Here is an 18,039-nt window from a genome sequence, read left to right on the forward strand (position 1 = left end):
TGGCTCAGTGATTAGGAGCTCTTTAGTGGTTTTTAGTTTTAAAGCATTGCACTTTTCAACATGTCAAGAGCTGTATATTTATTAATATATGGAATAATGTAATCTGGACACCTAAACCAAATCTATATCATACTGTCTCCCACAACACATTAGAATCTATCAGCCTTTAGACTGTTGTAACACCACCCAGTCCTGTTAATGTAATGTTTCTATTGATATATGCCTGCCATTGTATTAATAATGTATGTTATTGTATTTTGTCACTGTTATAATGTATTAATGTAAACCTGTTGGCAGTTGTGTCACACACCCAGTAATTGTCTCCTGTACCCCTACGAGTCTTCCTGGTGCCTATTTGACCACATACATTCACCCATTCAAATAGTAGACACCTTTTTCATTGGTCATCCTGTCTCACCTGTCCAGGTTTAAATCTGTTGGCCACTTTGAAGTGACACTCATCTGTCACGTTTGACCCCTGATTGTCCATGGATAACAACAAATATACATATTCACATACTGCATGTTTACCCAGAGTCACCTTTGTCAGCTCCTTAAAAACCCTTTGTTTTCCACCAACAAAGAGTCACCCATTCTTTTACGTCCTGACTTGTGTTAAAATATTGTTTGCAAGCAGGGCCAGACTGGGACTGAAAAGCAGCCCTGGAAAAATTTGGAGACCAGCCCCATATAGTTTATCTCACGGTGAAGCTCTTATACCCACACGCACCCCTTATACACACCCGAGTCACACTATGTGCCATTATTTTTATCTCATTATTTGTATTAAAATGCCAGAAAGCAAAAGTGTTAAAAGGCCCTAATAAATGAAATACATTACACATAATGGGATCAAAACATTTACTACTGCGAACATTTTTAGATGAAAGAGTTCCATTTTATTCAGTGGAACAAAACACTGATCACATTATTCTTCACGATATTCTGGTAAGAAACTTTTATTTCTTTGTTAATTCATGTAGACTATTTTTTTCCATATTTAATAAAAGCTATGATTGAGACATGTTTGGTTTTTATTTCCTTTCATTTGACAACCTACCCCCGAGTTATGCACCTCTGCCCCCAGGCTTGCCACTCTGCCCCCTGATATGCCTTCTAACCCCCTATATGCCACTCTGCCTCCAGAAATGCCTTATACCCCCTATATGCCACTCTGTCCCATGATATGCCTTCTAACCCCCTATATGCCACTCTGCCATATAGGGGGTTAAAAGGCATATCATGGGACAGAGTGGCATATAGTGGGTATAAGGCATTCATGGAGGCAGAGTAGCATGAAGGGGGTTAAAAGGCATATCATGGGGCACTCTGCCTCCAGAAAAGCCTTATGCCCCCTATATGTCACTCTGCCTCCCTGATATGCTTTATACCCTCCTATATGCCCCTCTGCCCCATAATATGCCTTTTAATCCCCTATATGCCACTCTGCCTCCAGAAATGCCTTTTACTCCCTATGTCACTCTGCCTCCAGAAATGCCTTATACCCCCCATATGCCACTCTGCCTCCCTGATATGCCTCAACCCTCCTATATGCCCCTCTGCCCCGTGATATGCCTTTAACCCCCTTTTTGCCACTCCACCTCCAGATATGCCTTTTGACCCCCTATATGTCACTCTGCATCCAGAAATGCCTTATACCCTATATGCCACTCTGTCCCATGATATGCCTTCTAACCCCCTATGTGCCACTCTGCCATATAGGGTGTTAAAAGGCATATCATGGGACATAGTGGCATATAGGGGGTTATAAGGCATTTCTGGAGGCAGAGTGGCATAAAGGGGGTTAAAAGGCATATCATGGGGCACTCTGCCTCCAGAAAAGCCTTATGCCCCCTATATGCCACTCTGCCTCCCCAATATGCTTTATACCCTCCTATATGCCCCTCTGCCCCATGACATCCCTTTTAACTCCCTTTATGCCACTCTGCCTCCAGATATGCAGTTGACCCCCTATATGTCACTCTGCATCCAGAAATGCCTTATACCCCTATATGCCACTCTGGCATATAGGGGGTTAAAAGGCATATCATGGGACAGAGTGGCATATAGGGGGGGTATAAGGCATTTCTGGAGGCAGAGTGGCATAAAGGGGGTGAAAAGGCATATCATGGGGCACTCTGCCTCCAGAAAAGCCTTATACCCCCCCTATATGCCACTCTACCTCCCTGATATGCCTCAACCCTACTATATGCCACTCTGTCCCATGATATGCCTTCTAACCCCCTATATGCCCCTCTGCCCCATGACATCCCTTTTAACTCCCTTTATGCCACTCTGCCTCCAGATATGCCGTTGACCCCCTATATGTCACTCTGCATCCAGAAATGCCTTATACCCCTATATGCCACTCTGGCATATAGGGGGTTAAAAGGCATATCATGGGACAGAGTGGCATATAGGGGGTATAAGGCATTTCTGGAGGCAGAGTGGCATGAAGGGGGTTAAAAGGCATATCATGGGGCACTCTGCCTCCAGAAAAGCCTTATGCCCCCTATATGCCACTCTGCCTCCCCGATATGCTTTATACCCTCCTATATGCTCCTCTGCCCCATGATATACCTTTTAACCCCCTTTATGCCACTCTGCCTCCAGATATGCCTTTTGACCCCCTATATGTCACTCTGCATCCAGAAATGCCTTATACCCCTATATGCAACTCTGGCATATAGGGGGTTAAAAGGCATATCATGGGACAGAGTGGCATATAGGGGGGTATAAGGCATTTCTGGAGGCAGAGGGGCATATAGGGGGACACACTTACATTCACACACATGCCGATTTTTTTGTTTTTAACAAATACAAAAAACACACAGTACAAAAAATACATTATTTTACTCACCTTCTACTTCTCTTGACTTCCTGGTAGCTGCACACCTGTTCTCCTCTATGCTGACAGCCAGGATGCCACTGACCTGACATCCGGTGCTGCAGCAGTCTGAGCGCGAGGGGGCGGAGCTTCCACCTCACGCTGCTCCCATCACTATGCAGCCATCAGACTGCTGGGAATGTAATCTAAACGGCCGGTGCGTGCTGATGCCGCCGGCCGGAGCTACTTTAACACTTTTTTTTTTATTTATATGGTAAGCTGGATCGGCTCGCCATATAAAGTAAAAAAAAAGTATTAAAGCTGAGGTGGCCGGCGGCATCAGCACGCATCGGCCGTTCAGATTACATTCCCAGCAATCTGACGGCCGCATAGTGATGGAGCAACGTGAGGGGTGAAAGGTCAGTGCGAGGGGGCGGAGCTTTCACCCCTCACACTGCTCCCATCACTAGACGGCCATCGCACACGGCTGCTGGGTGCTGATGCCGGCCGGCCGCATCAGCACCCAGCGGCCGCTTTGATTAAATTTCGGGCAGCCTGGGGGGCAGCTCAGCGGCTGTCTTCATGGCCGCCCAGCCCACGGACCTTCCGGCCCACCGGGAAATTTCCCGGTATCCCGGTGGGCCAGTCCGGCCCTGTTTGCAAGACTTTTCCCCAGAGGAGCACATTTACTCTGGGACACAGAGAAGCTACCCACTAACTGTAGCCAGCTAATACTATGAAGAAGGCATCAGCAGTGCCAGAAACCTCCTGGTGTTCCCCTGATACCTGTTGAAAGGTCAATGGATAAAGCATGAGCAGCACCAGATGTGCTACAAACCATCTCTGCTATATATTCTCACATTCATTACAGCAAAACATTTTAATTCACCTGACATTATGTCACATTGATTAAATATTATCTAGATGCTGAAAGCAAAACTTGTGGACACTCCCTATTGTTTGCAGCTCTTGATTTGTGCAATGTATAAACTAAAATGGCCTTAGAGCAGTCAGAGATACCTGACAGACACCATAATTGAACAATTCCAGGAAATTGAGCCAAAATTTAGTAGAAAAAATATGAGAGAATTAAACAGTATAAATTAAACAGTAGAGAATATTAATTGTTAAAAAAATGAATGTAAAAATGTAATGTAAATTCTCATAAGGCCGGTACAGTTGGAGTCTTAAATACACTAGAATATCATTGAAATTCACAAATATCCTGAAAATCACAACTCATTAGTCAACATGCTAGGCTGCAAAATTAGAAACATATCCCAGTGAGTTTACTTTTATGAGCTGAAAAATGAATTGTGACATGAACATGCTATTCCATGTATGCAAACTGATCCTATATCAAATCAGTAGTATTACAATGGGTTCTTATCCTAAATCAACTCTTGCAAGATGTTGATGTGATGGTTATAATTTGCTTATTTGCTAAAAGAGGAGAGGGATATTAAAAACGTTATTGGTATATATATATATATATAATAACAGTTATGGTGGGCATTGCTAAACACTAATCTACAAACACCAGACAAGCTAGAAGGCTTGTTTTTTCCCTCAGAAATCTCATGGTGCTGCCACAACCGCAAGGGATTCTGGGTAGGCACATGCAAACAAGGTCAACAATGATCACCCTTTGCCTCTATATCCACTTTATAAATGGATCCCTTGAAAGTAAATGCCCGCTGTACAAGACAGCCTTTAAACAAAACTCGGGAAAGAGGTGCAGTAGCCAGATCACCACTCATGGACAGCGGTTTCGTCCTTAATGGGAATCGTCAGCATGAGGTTGTGATACTTGCTTAATACTTGAGGGTTGGGGAGCACAAGGAATACCAATTACAAAAATTATTGTGGGTAAAGGTGATGGAAAACCCTTCCACTTAAAATTAAGGGGGTAGTAGAAGCATTGCTAAACACTAATCTACACCAAACACCAGACACCAGAAGGCTTGTTCTTTTCCCCTCTCTCATGGTGCTGCCACACCAACAAGGGATTCTGGGTAGGTAATCATTGTTGACCTTGTTTGCATGTAATGGAGAGAAAAAAGGGAGACAGGGAGAAAAGAGAAATGAGACACAAACAAGCAAATGATAATGGAAAGGCAGTGCGAGAAGAGATAGAGAAAAGAGAGATATCAGAAAGAGAGAGAGAAATAGAGATGGCAAGAGAAGAAAGAGAATGAGAGAGACAGGAAAGAGCAGAAGGTGAAGAGAGGGAGATGAAAGTAAGAGGGAGAGAAGAATGGGAACAGAAAAGAATGGTGAGACAGAGGGAGTAGAGATAGACAGAGAAAGGAGAGAGAAAATAAAGAGAGGAAGAAAGAAAAATGTACACATCATATCATATAAATATATATATACATATAAAAAAATAAAAAGATTCTTCAGGCCTTCATAGAAAGAATAAATATTTTATTTCAATGAGTAAAAGTCAATGTTTCTTCCTTCCTCAGGACATATTATAGAAGTTCCATTCAAGTAAAGATCTAATTAATACTAGAACATCCAATGTGCTTGAACCCTCCCCCCAAACACACCCCTAATATTACATATCCATAATTAATGCGTCACACTTATAATTCGTAATACCTCTACAAAGGGGTATAATGGTTAATGACTATTAGTAATCAACATTTAACATTGTCAATTTGAGGGTGATCTATTCAGTGATGTTAACCCTTTTATGTTATTTGATATACCAAAATGTCACAATCACAGTATCTGCCCCAATGGTATGTAACCAAACTTCAAAGGGTAAATTAAATAAGTAGACTTGCAACAATATCATGTTAACTATCACAGTGTGGTTCAAGAAACTGAAACACTTTCATTGAGACCAAATGGCCATTTAGTATTAAGGTTTTTTTTATCCAAAATGTTTCTCTCTATGTAAGAGCAAGTGTGTTCTGTCACCTCCACTTCTCAGGGGAGGTACATTTCCTATCCCCAAAAATTGCAATATCTACTTTTATCATGTTGCTACATGTAGGCTACACAGCCTGGGCATTTGACGCAGCCAGGTTTGCCTTTAAATAGCTGAGGTAAATAGCATTTCACTGGATCTGCTGTAGATAGATGACCTTTTGAGATTTTGTCCTCTTTGAAGTTAATCATAAGAGGATTAGAAAAATAAGGTGATAATGTTTTGCCAGAGGCTAATATCTTTCAATATTGAATAGTATCTCTAATATGTTTAGAGCCAGTTGTGCATTGTATTGCACAATTAATGCCATCAGACATCCTTGTAGAACCTGGGTAACCCTGTAAAAGAAAATGTTGCAATTGATTATTCTGTATTCTCCCAATTGGTGATACGCCTCTTGGCTATATTGACTGTAGTGCATAACCACTCTGCCCCCACCTTTGTCTGCAGGATAAATAATGATGGTTGGATCAGCCATTAGAATATTAAAGCATTTTGTGGCATTTAATATTTTTACTGCCACTTTCTCCACCTCCGAACCCAATACCGTATTTGCTCGATTATAAGACAAGGTTTTTTTCAGAGCAAATGCTCTGAAAAATACCCCTCGTCTTATAATCGAGGTCGTCTTCTAATTAGACCTCAAAAAAATGTCTGCTGGGGCCAGCCTGCTTACCGGTGCTTTGGTCCCGAGCATAGTCTCTTCTATTAGCAGCAGGAAGCTAGCAGAGTGTCACATAATTCTGCCTCCCCCTCCTTCCTCTGGGGGCGGGGTCAGAGAAGTTGCTTGCACAGCCGGGCCCCTGCAGAAGTCTGCGAGTGGGAGATCTGCAGTTCAGGTAAGGGGGTGGGGGGTTTGAGCGTGTGTGTATGTGTGATTAATGGAATGAATGAGTATTTAAATGTTTGTGAATGAGTGTGTGTGTGATAGCATGGATGTGTAGGGGGGGTGGTAGCATGGCATAGGGAGGCTGTACTCAAACTCCTATCATCCCCAGGTTCCAGCATGTACTGGCTGCCTTGGCTTGATAGGAGTTTGATTGCTGTTAGCAGATTATATATATATATATATATATATATATATATATATATCTCCAGAAATGCCTTTTAACCCCCTTTATTCCACTGTGGCATATAGGGGGTTAAAAGGCATATCATGGGGCAGAGTGGCATATAGGAGGGCATAAGACATTTCTGGAGGCAGAGTGGCATATAGAGGGTTAAAAGACACATCATGGGGCAGAGTGGCAAATAAAGGGGCATTAAGGCATTTCTGGGGGCAGAGTGGCAGCCTTGGGGGCAGATGTGCATAACTGGGGGGGGCAGGTTGGCAAATAAAAGGAAATAAAAAATATATATTTTTTTCAATCATAGCTTTTATTAAATATGAAAAAAATGTTTACATGAATTAATATTTACCAGTAAAACTTTTTTCCTATAGGGTAGTCTTATATTCAGGCTTTTTGTTTTTTTCCTAAATTAATATTTAGATTTTGGGGGGTCGTCTTATAATCAGGGTCATCTTCTAATCGAGCAAATACGGTATATGACCAATAAAAACGGTTAATGGCATTACTCATAACTTGTGGGTCAAATGTACTTTTAAACCAAAAATTTGTATGAGGAGTCTGCAATTAAGTTTATAGATATCCACATCCCAACTAAATTGATTATGATCTACTGTAGGTGCAAAAGTTAATCTCTTTGCTGATAGCATTAGGGTGCTAGAAAATAGATTAAAAACAGGAATTACTTCCTCGGCGGGTGCCTGACACACTTACTCTGTGGGCATTGTCGATATTGCCCTCATGGCTTTGAGTCTGCTCTAAAAAAAACTTTCACTCTGAAGAGTGCCCATCACACTCTCCTTTTGTCCAGCGATATCAGTGTTGGAGCCCAAATCAACTGAACTCACATTGATGACTATTGCGCAGAATCCACTTTTCATCATCAAGTTTTTGCATTTATTTTGTTGTGGGGGTGTCACGAACTGGGTCCATAGAGATGACTGTAGTGACCCAGAGCGCCCAAAGATGGAGTTATTGCGCAGTAGCAGAGTAGGACAGGGCCTGGTGCAGGGCGATGATGAGCACCTAGGGTTGTGCAGCCACATATCAGCACCCTGACATAGCAGTGGATGTAGTCCAGAACAAAACAAAGTGATATCCTGCAGGCACCCTGGAGCAGGCATGAGACATAGCACTAGAATCATGTGCAGGGTGCTGCAGACTGGGAGTATGGACGCTAAGTAGAGTAACAGGAGAAACATAGCAAGCAAGGGGGACAGAGCAAACAAGGGGGACAGAGCAAACAAGGGGGACAGAGCGAGCAAGGGACAGGGAGACCAAGCAAGAAACACAACCAGACAATACATACATGGTACAGGACACAACAAAGGACAAGGAACAAGGAAAGGAACACAGGGGATGGAGTAAGGAGCCGAGATCCTTAGACGCTTCTCTTTTAAGCAAGGATAGGAAATCTTAATGGGACACGGGGAGAGGAGAGGGGAACCGAGATCCTGAGATGATTCAGGGAATAGAGGGCAAAGGCACATAAGAGACAGACAAACATGAATACATGAACTAGCCTAAGACTATGAAAACAATTGGGGATTCCGTCACATCATATGCTTAGCCTACCACTACGCCAAAACACTCGGTTGGTCATAACGCTAAAACCTGCTTACTGAATCACTAATAAGCTGAAACCAAACATTGAATCGAAACACAAAACCAAGAAGGACATACGTTTAGACTGCTGACTGAGACAAACAGAACAAATGGGTGGGGCACACCTTATAAAGGAAACAGAGCTGAAGTAAAGAGCAGAACTAGAATCAAGGAATCAAAAGAACAGAACAGAGCATATGGAAATCCAGGAATGGATTACAGCAAAGGGGAAACTCTAGCGAGACGGGGGAAACTCTAGCGAGACGGGGGAAACTCTAGCGAGACAGGGGAAACTCTAGCGAGACGGGGGAAACAAGAGAAAAGCAGCTCCGCAGCCTCAATGGAGCCTGACATTTTCCCCCTCCGAATGAGCGGCCTCCGGATGCGAATAGAAACATCAACAGAATGATGGTCCACTCTCTGACGGGAGCACTGTGCAAGTCAACCCAGGAACCAGCATCTTCAGGATTACGGAATCTCTTCAGGAGAGTCCTTTGGCGACCAGCAATACCGCATTGCTGGCTGGATTCACCATGTACGGATTCCCTGGTCATAGTGAAGGTTCTTTCCACCATATGGAGACTTCCAGACAGGAACACGCTGGGATGGATGCGGAAATAAAAAACGATGGAACTGTGGCATTGCCTGGGGGAATCTCTCGAAGCCACCTTAAAGAGCGACCACTGGCAACCAGCACTACCACTTTGCTGGCTGGAGTCACTACGTACGGATTCCCTGGTCATGGTGAAAGTCCACTCAATAGCAGGGGCTGGAAATCAGGAACGCTGCTTAGCAGACCGACCTCCTCCAAGACAGGAATCAGGTTAACTGAACAGGGATGAGGAAGCAGACCCAGGTCCAGAAACAGGTATACTTCATAACAGGCAGGAAGAGCTGACAGAATACTGGAATCAGAACGGAAAAGCAAAGTCCAGGCAGAAATGGCTGACGAGCCGAAAGCTCTGCAGTCTTCACTCTGCAAACTCCCGGCCTTTTGCCTGTGACCATATGTCAGGAACCGGGTCCATACAGACGACTGTAATGACCCAGAGCGCCCAAAGATGGTGTTCATGAGTGATTGCGCAGTAGCAGAGTAAGAGAGGGCCTGGTGCGGGGCGACTGCACTCACCCAGGATGATGAGCACCTAGGGTTATGCAGCCACATACCAGCACCCTGACAAAGCAGCAGATGTTGTCCAGAACAAAACAAAGTGATATCCTACAGGCACCCTGGTGCAGGCATGAGACATAGCACTAGAATCATGTGCAGGATGCTGCAGGCTGGGAGTATGGAAGCTAAGCAGAATAACAGGAGAAACATAGCAAGCAAGGGACAGGGAGACCAAGCAAGAAACATAACCAGACAATACATACATGGCACAGGACACAACAAAGGACAGGGAACAAGGCAAGAAACACAGGGAATGGAGTAAGGAGCCGAGATCCTCAGACGCTTCTCCTTTAAGCAAGGATAGGAAATCTCAATGGGATATGGGGAGAGGAGAGAAGAACTGAGATCCTGAGATGATTCAGGGAATAGAGGGCAAAGGCACATAAGAGACAGACAAACATGAATACAGACTAACAGGGACCCAAGCCAAACAAATGCAAAGGCCCAGTCTGAAGGGCAGAGCAGGTATATAAGGGCAGGGCTAAATTCAGGTAACGTGGTTTAGCTGTCCCATGTAATTAGAAAGGAGTGCTCCTAAGAGGGAAGGGTGGCCACTAGTGGCTGCAGGTAGACATGAGCATGAATAATTATCGCATGGTCCCTGACAGGATAAATTGGTCGAGTTAGGATGAGCTGTAGAAGTTGTTGGTCATTCAGATGACAGGATGAGAGTATTATGAAGAAAGGCTGTATGCTTCTCGAATGCAGTGGGTTGGAAGTTGGAAGAGGTAATAATGGTACAAGAAGTCTGGAGAGGAACAAACTCAGTCTTGGACATGTTGAGCTTCAGGTAATGCAACACCATCCATGATGGAATTCCAGAAAGACAGTCGGTGAGGCGAATTAAAAGAGAGGGTGAAAGGTCATGTATTGATCCCTCTGCCTCCATTTACAGCCTTTACAAAAACTGTTCATCTCAATGCTGACAGATCCAAAGACTCTGTCACAACCAGGAATGGACACAAACCAAACTCTAATAAACAAACGAAATAAACAAACTATAATGCATAATCATGAGCAAGGATAACGCTAGACCAGAATAACCAGCATAAAGTGAGAAATAATAAACTTACAAATAAAAAGAAAAATAGGATTGAAATTGGAGTCAAAGGGTTAACTAAAAAAAAAAAATACAAAAACATATAGTGCAAACTGATAGAAGATTGTTGTTAAAAAATAAATAAAGGGGACACTCAGACCAGTACTTCACGGGATGTTGACCTAGTGACGCACATACGTAGGTTGAGGGTGTATCTAGGGCTACCTACCTCTTATGGACTGCATAGTGTGCTACAATATATGCCGTGATTGCTTGGCATGAATATTACTTAATTTAATATGCAAATTAAAAACGATAAGCCTGAGAAATTAGACAGAATGGACAAAGGGGAAAAGAATCAGGAATATTAAGTCTAAAAAAACGCAATCAATTAGCACTTTCTATTCCCCTCATAGCCAATTAAGCCTCTCTGACTCACCTGATAAATCTCTGCTTGATCACTGTTCTGGTCAAATGGATTTTACCCAACCATCTTATATATCTCATAAAGATTTATCAGCAGCTTTATTCGAAAATTAAATCTGATTTGGAAAATAATCTGAGAGAGTATAAAGAAGAGATCCTTACTCTAAAGTTAACAATGCTTTCTCACACTCAAGAGATTTCTACACTTCAATCAATAATCAGGGATTTAAAAACACAAAATGATAATCTAAATATATAGATCAAAAAAATGGATCATAAATTAGCAGATTTTGGGGGGGCATGGCTAGCATTCAATCGAGGTGCACGTGTAACTGCTGAGCTCCGAGGCTTTCCTATATTTTCGCTGATTTACGGCTATCTACTCCGACCATGGGCAAGCACTTGAGGACCGTGGCTACTCCTAAACCTACAGGGGTCAAGGACAAACATTCTGGCACCTCCGTCTGGTCTTTTTTTCAAAGTTTCTCCGAATCGGAGCAAAGAGGCCTACCTGGCAAGATGGCGTCGTCCCCTCCAAGTCCATGCAGCACTCGCTCTGGCTCCCCATCTGTGGCCGAGTCAGAAACTCTGCCGCTCTCACAAGTGGATCCGGCTTGGCGGGAGGCAATGAAAGACCTGCCTACCAAGGCAGAGAAGTCGGACACTATCGGGCGTACGAGAAGACCTGCAAGAGATTAAGAAGAATCTTACACAACTGGGGGACCGCATATCAGCATTGGAGGAAGACAAAGATAAAGTACAGGTCACGATGGATGAAATCTCCGGTACTGTCTCACAACAACAAGACACTATCACACGACTCCTGAGACAGATGGAGGACCTCGATAATAGAGGGCGTAGGTCTAACCTCCGCGTCCGGGGCCTCCCAGAGTCTATCCCTACTGCGGACATAATATCCACTCTCACGTCCCTTTTCAACAGGATTCTGGACAGACCTGAGGATTCCTCGATTGCTCTCGATCGCGCTCATAGAGCGCTTAGGCCCTGAGGCCCTGACACACAACCTCCACGTGACATAGTTTGCTGCCTTCATGAATACCGCACAAAGGAATTAATTCTACAAAAATGCAGATCGAAAGTACCTATTCTCCATGAGGGACATACCATCTCCATTTTTCAAGATCTCTCCACTATTACGTTAAAGAGTAGGAGGATGCTGCGCCCACTCACCATGATGTTAAGGGAGGCTTCAATCCCATATCAGTGGGGATTCCCCTTCTCCTTGATTGCAAGAAAAGGCACACAAGCAGTGATTTTACGTCATTCTACAGACTTACCTGAATTTCTGCAATCCTTGGGACTTCCTCCTCTGGAGTTACCGGAATGGTCGTCTTCAATTCCTCCATTTCATCGATTCCGAAAGCCGGCTGGTCATCTCTTCCACAGCGTCGCCATCATCGAGAGGGATCAATAACACCGCTACTGAGACCGGCTGAGTACCTTTGCCTTCTTCCGTAGTTTACATCACATCTCTGCTGCCTACAGATTTGCCCACTAACTTTTTTACACTGGGCCATACCATGTTCTTTTCTCGACTTTTTTGTTGGCACCAATTCACACACGATTTCTGTACATTTTTTTATTTTATGCTCCTATTGATGTGGTACTTCCTTTCCATACACACATATGCTGCTCTACACCCAGTTATACATATATGCTGGTATACATTCACCCTTATGCAGATATGGCCCTTTTTATTACACACCCTCCACACACTTCACACCCAAGGAAGCCTCTCTGAGTGCACGTCACTCCTTCAGTTAGTACATCTCCTTTTTCTTGAATTTTGTTTAAATTTTCTTTAAATTTCATGGTACCTCTTTTACGTTCTCACATGTTTTCACTACACTGCTACAGATACCCCCAGAGCCTACCACTCAGCGTTCCTTTGGTCTCTGTCCTGTGATCTGTGCCCAGTTTTATGGTCACAATGCTCATTTGTTGATGCCATGGCATCCAGCTCTTGTTATTTTAATGAGAGTATGTTTCATTTTTTTTGTTCTGTTTCTTGCTCCGATAGCATTGTCTACTCCTGCTGTTATTGATATTCATCTTACCTTGTCGTTGCACCCATACGATCCTGCCAGTTGCCACCAACATGATGCTCAAGATCCTATTAAATTGATTTCCCTTAATATCAGGGGTCTCAATAAACCCGAATAGAGATCCAAACTATTTGCAGAACTTCAACGTACTAAATTTAAAATAGCTTTTATACAAGAAACACATTTTAAGGCCACTAGGGAACCCAAATTAACTAATAAACAAGTTATCTCCTCTTTTACTTCTAGTAACTCAGAAGCCAAATCACGAGGAGTGGCTATTCTTCTCCATAGACATTTGCCCTTTCGTAAATTGGATAGCTGGCAGGACTTGGAGGGCAGATGTCTTTTTATCAAAGAGTTTTTAGGCACCCATAAAGTCACCTTGGCCAACGTGTATGCCCCTAATCGCCATCAATCTCGATACCTCACAGTGATCTTGAAAAAAATTTATGTAATTCCAAGAGGATATGACTATTTTAGGGAGTAACTTTAACATGACTTTTGATCCCACACTTGATAACCCTACTGGTACCTCTTCTGTTCCCCATACACAGATAAACCGGGTCAAGCGGCTAATGCATTTGGCACAACTTATAGATGTTTGGAGGATGCAACACCCCACATCCAGAGACTACACGTTTTACTCTGCCTTACATGACACGTAAAGACACTTTTTTCCTTACACACCACCACCTCCCTACACTCCATACTTCTTCCATTGGCCCTGGCGTCCTGAGTGATCACGTGCCGGTCTTCATGACCATCAAACTTGCTTTGTTTCCCATTAGACCCTGTGTTTAAATGAAAACATTCTCTCAGACCCCGCACTCTCCTCAGACGTTGCTGAGAATTTACATTTATACTTTATAGAAAATATAACCCGGGGATACCCTTACCCACTCTGTGGGAAGCTCATAAAGCGGTTGTTAGGGAAAAATGTATACAAATTGGTTCTCATCTCAAGAAGCTAGCGTTAGCAAATACTCTTGATTCAAAAATCAAAAAGATAACGAAATTGGAGAGAATGCATAAATCTCAATGTAACCCCTCTATTTTGACACAATTAGACACCCTTCAATCCCAATTAGCCACTATCACAAATAGGCATCTTAAACGCCAATATCTTCTAACGAAACAACACTTTTATGAATACGGGGACAAATCAGGTAAACTGCTGGCCAGAGCCCTCAGAGCACAAAACGCAAATCACTTTATAGTGCAAATTCGCAATGATAGAGGCAGGCATGTATCCTCAACTCCTGATATAGCGGAATGCTTCCGCAAGTACTACCAGGGACTATACAACTTACCATCAGTGCAGGAGGCCCTTCCCAACTATATACAGGTCTTAGACGCATATTTAGACAAACATCTTCCACGCCCTTTGGGACCCGAGGAATCAGAACTTATTAACGCTCCCATTACACTTCAGGAGGTTGGAGATGCCGTAAAATCCACTCAACAAGGCAAATGCCCAGGGCCAGATGGCTTACTATTGCATATTACAAGAAATTTCTCCCTATTTTGGGCCCACACCTGGTGAATATGTTTAACTCCCTGACGTCGGGTTCTCATTTCGACCCGCAGTCCAACTCGGCCCATATTTATTTAATATTGAAACCAGACAAACCCTCTGATATTTGTGGCAGCTACAGCCCTATTTCTTTACTCAACACAGATATTAAACTACTGGCCAAAATTCTAACCCTAAGATTGTCACCATATATTCCGCGTTTTATACACAGGGATCAGGTGGGCTTTGTACCCGACAGGGAGGCTAGGGACAACACCACCAAGGTCATCAATCTTATCAATTACTATACACATATGCACCTTCCTCTTACCCTGACCTCGCTAGATGCAGAAAAGGCCTTCGACAGGGTGGCCTGGCTTTACCTCTTTCGGGTATTGGAGAGACTGAGACAAGGACAACACTTTTTTAGTTGGATTGGGGCTCTGTATCACAACCATACAGCAATGATCAAAGTCAATGGGCTCTTATCTCAACAGGTCACCCTGTCAAACGGCACTAGACAGGGTTGCCCACTGTCACTGCTCCTTTTGGTGCTGGGGATGGAGCTAAATCCTCCATTATGGGCATTCCTGTTGCTGGGGTTCAGCATAAATTGGCAATTTACGCGGATGATATGCTGTGTATTAATTCCAATCCGCTATAATCCCTCTCCCACATGCTTGTAGAATTGCAAACCTTTGGCAAACTCTCCAATTATAAGATAAACCTTCCTAAATCTGAATTACTATGTTGCAACAAATTCCCGTTCAGAGTGTGCACCCAAGCTATATCTTACCTGGGTCTCCAGATACCAATAGACCTCTCCCTTCTCTTTTCATTGAACCCTGCCCCTTTACTGTCTCTGCCGATCTACGGAGGTGGGACTATAACCATGTTTCATGGTTTGGTTGGGTAGCCGTAATAAAAATGAATATTCTCCCTAGATTTTTATATTTGTTCCAAACTCTACCCATTTTTATCCCTCGTTCATTTTTCAAGAATTGTCATCAGTTCTTTCGGTCCTATGTCTGGTGCTCCAGGTCTCCTAGACTATCCCACTCACATTTAATTAGACCTAAATCAAAAGGTGGATTAGGGTTACCGGACCTAGAGAAATACTGGCAGGTGGCACATCTCCGTAGAGTTGTGGAATGGTCTATATCGGTTCCCAAACAGTGTTTGGAAATTGAGGAGGCCTTTGTGGGCTTACCACGTCATTGTCTCCCTTGATTACCCGATTTCAGGAAACACATAAACATTAAAACTTAAGTCACTATTGCCTCTACTTTGAGGGTTTTTGGGAAAATACTGAAAGAGGGTGTTTTAACCTCAAATCCGAGCCCCCTCTATCCTATTATACCCAATCCCAATTTACCCCTTAGTATGACGGTTAACCGCTCTGCACTTAAACCCTCTCTCCCATGGAAGTTGGTCCGTTTTCACTCTATGTTTATAGGTGACACTCATCTCAGCAGTGACCTTTTATGGCAAACCATCCCTTACATTTTATAGCTTCAATTCCCAAGACTCCCTCCCGTTTAGACCATTATCCAAATTTGAATCTCTGTGCTCTACTAGCTCAGAGACTCCACACTTGTTCTCAGCCTTATATGCTCTCCTTCTGGAATCCGCTTCCACGTCAAAACCCTACTTTCTGAGCATGTGGGAGGGGATCTCTCTATTTCACCAACACCCCAGGAGTGGGACAGAGTATTGTTTGCTACCCACAGGGGCTCCATCTCTAGCAGGATTCAGGAATGCTCATACAAGCTTTTGACAGACTTGAAGGTGGTGGAATGGGTAGGTGGTATGGACTTATCTTTCAGGCCCGAGGCTGTCTTATTACACCTCAAACTCTCTACAGCAACACACTTATAAGAGATCACTCACAATTCACGCGACACTTCTAGGATAGGTAGGTACACCAGACGGTACTTATTTTGGGATTCTGTTCTGTATGTATATTTTCTGAATTTTATTTGTGATATATTTCATTACTACATGAACCGACATTTTGATTCTGTTCTGGAGTGATTGCTTTCTGAGCTTTTGGGTTTGTTTGTTTCTAGTTGATTTTGTTTATTTTGACTCAGTTTGACCCCGCAAGGCTCAAATCTCACCGTCCAGCTGCGCATGCTGGGCTTGTCATGCTGAGTCTCACATTGATGTACATTTTAGGGATTCATGTAACACTATCTGTTTTGACGTCTCTGTGACATCTGGATGTATCTGTTATTTGCTTTGAAAAGACGAGTGTATTGAGTCATATTTTGACTCCATCTCGTCATGCAAGGCTTAACCTCACCATATGGCTGCACATGTTAATCTATGTATTCTCTCTGATTGTCGATATACTACGGGGTTTGTCCTGTGGAATCTCCCGTTCATGTACATCCTACTGTCTCATGTGCCATTGACTGTATACACTTCTCTACAACATCTGGATTTTGTATCTTTGCATTGTTCATGCATTTTACCCTGCTCAATAAACGGAGAATTGAGAAAAAATAGTAGATTTGGGGGACAGATCCAGAAGGAAAAATCTGAAAATTGGAGGCGTTTCAGAAGAAATTCTAAATCTAGAACAGTATATTAAAGATCTTTTGGCTACATATATAGATCCTAAACTTCGGTTCACTATCAATTGAGAAGGTTCACAGACTTCCTAGACCATTTAACTCTACACAAAAAGATATTAACAGAGACATTATAGTCACTTTCGCTAATCTCTGGATAAAAGATCTGTTTTTTAAAGAATGGAGGAAGAACCCACAGAAAAATAAAAAGATTGCATCTTGCACCTTTGCGGACCTTTCATGGATTCCCCATAAAAATTCGGGTTACCTATAAAGAAAAAGTTCATATTTGCTATGACCCGGAACAGCTCAAAATTAAATTGAATAATTGGGGTTTGACAAAATGAAATTCTCGACAAAAATATTAGAATATGTTGAAGAAGTTTATTTGTCACAAAGATTTTTTTTTCTTTTGTCACTAATTTTTGCCTTATTCTATATGAGATGCTTCAGGTGGGAGTTGTTGACACATGGATTTGTATGATTTATAATCTAATTTAAGTGCACAATATTTTTATAAGCGCTGTAAAATAATGGTTACTATTGGTTTTAAGCGAATATAAAGACTCTCTATATGTTATATGTCAATTGTTAGGGATTTTATGTAGCTATTGTTTGATGTTAAGCCCTACGGACCCCCTTTTGTGACTCATGCGGACCTTTGCCTAGCCATGTTAAGTGATTATTTGACATGACTTTATGAACAACTTTCTTATGACCCTTAAATTAGTAACAATTAATACACAATGGTTAAACTCACAATATAAAAGATCATTTTTATATGATCTTTTGATAAATGAAAATATTGATA

General features: G+C 42.7%; 1 protein-coding gene across 1 annotated transcript in view; it reads left to right on the forward strand.

Moving 5' to 3' along the window:
* ADCY1 (adenylate cyclase 1) overlaps positions 1–18,039 on the forward strand; it is an 854,652-nt gene that overhangs the window by 478,202 nt on the left and 358,411 nt on the right. The gene's annotated exons all lie outside the window — the stretch shown is intronic.

Source organism: Spea bombifrons, chromosome 5 (assembly GCF_027358695.1).
Source record: "Spea bombifrons isolate aSpeBom1 chromosome 5, aSpeBom1.2.pri, whole genome shotgun sequence".
NCBI classification, from domain to species: Eukaryota; Metazoa; Chordata; class Amphibia; order Anura; family Pelobatidae; genus Spea; species Spea bombifrons.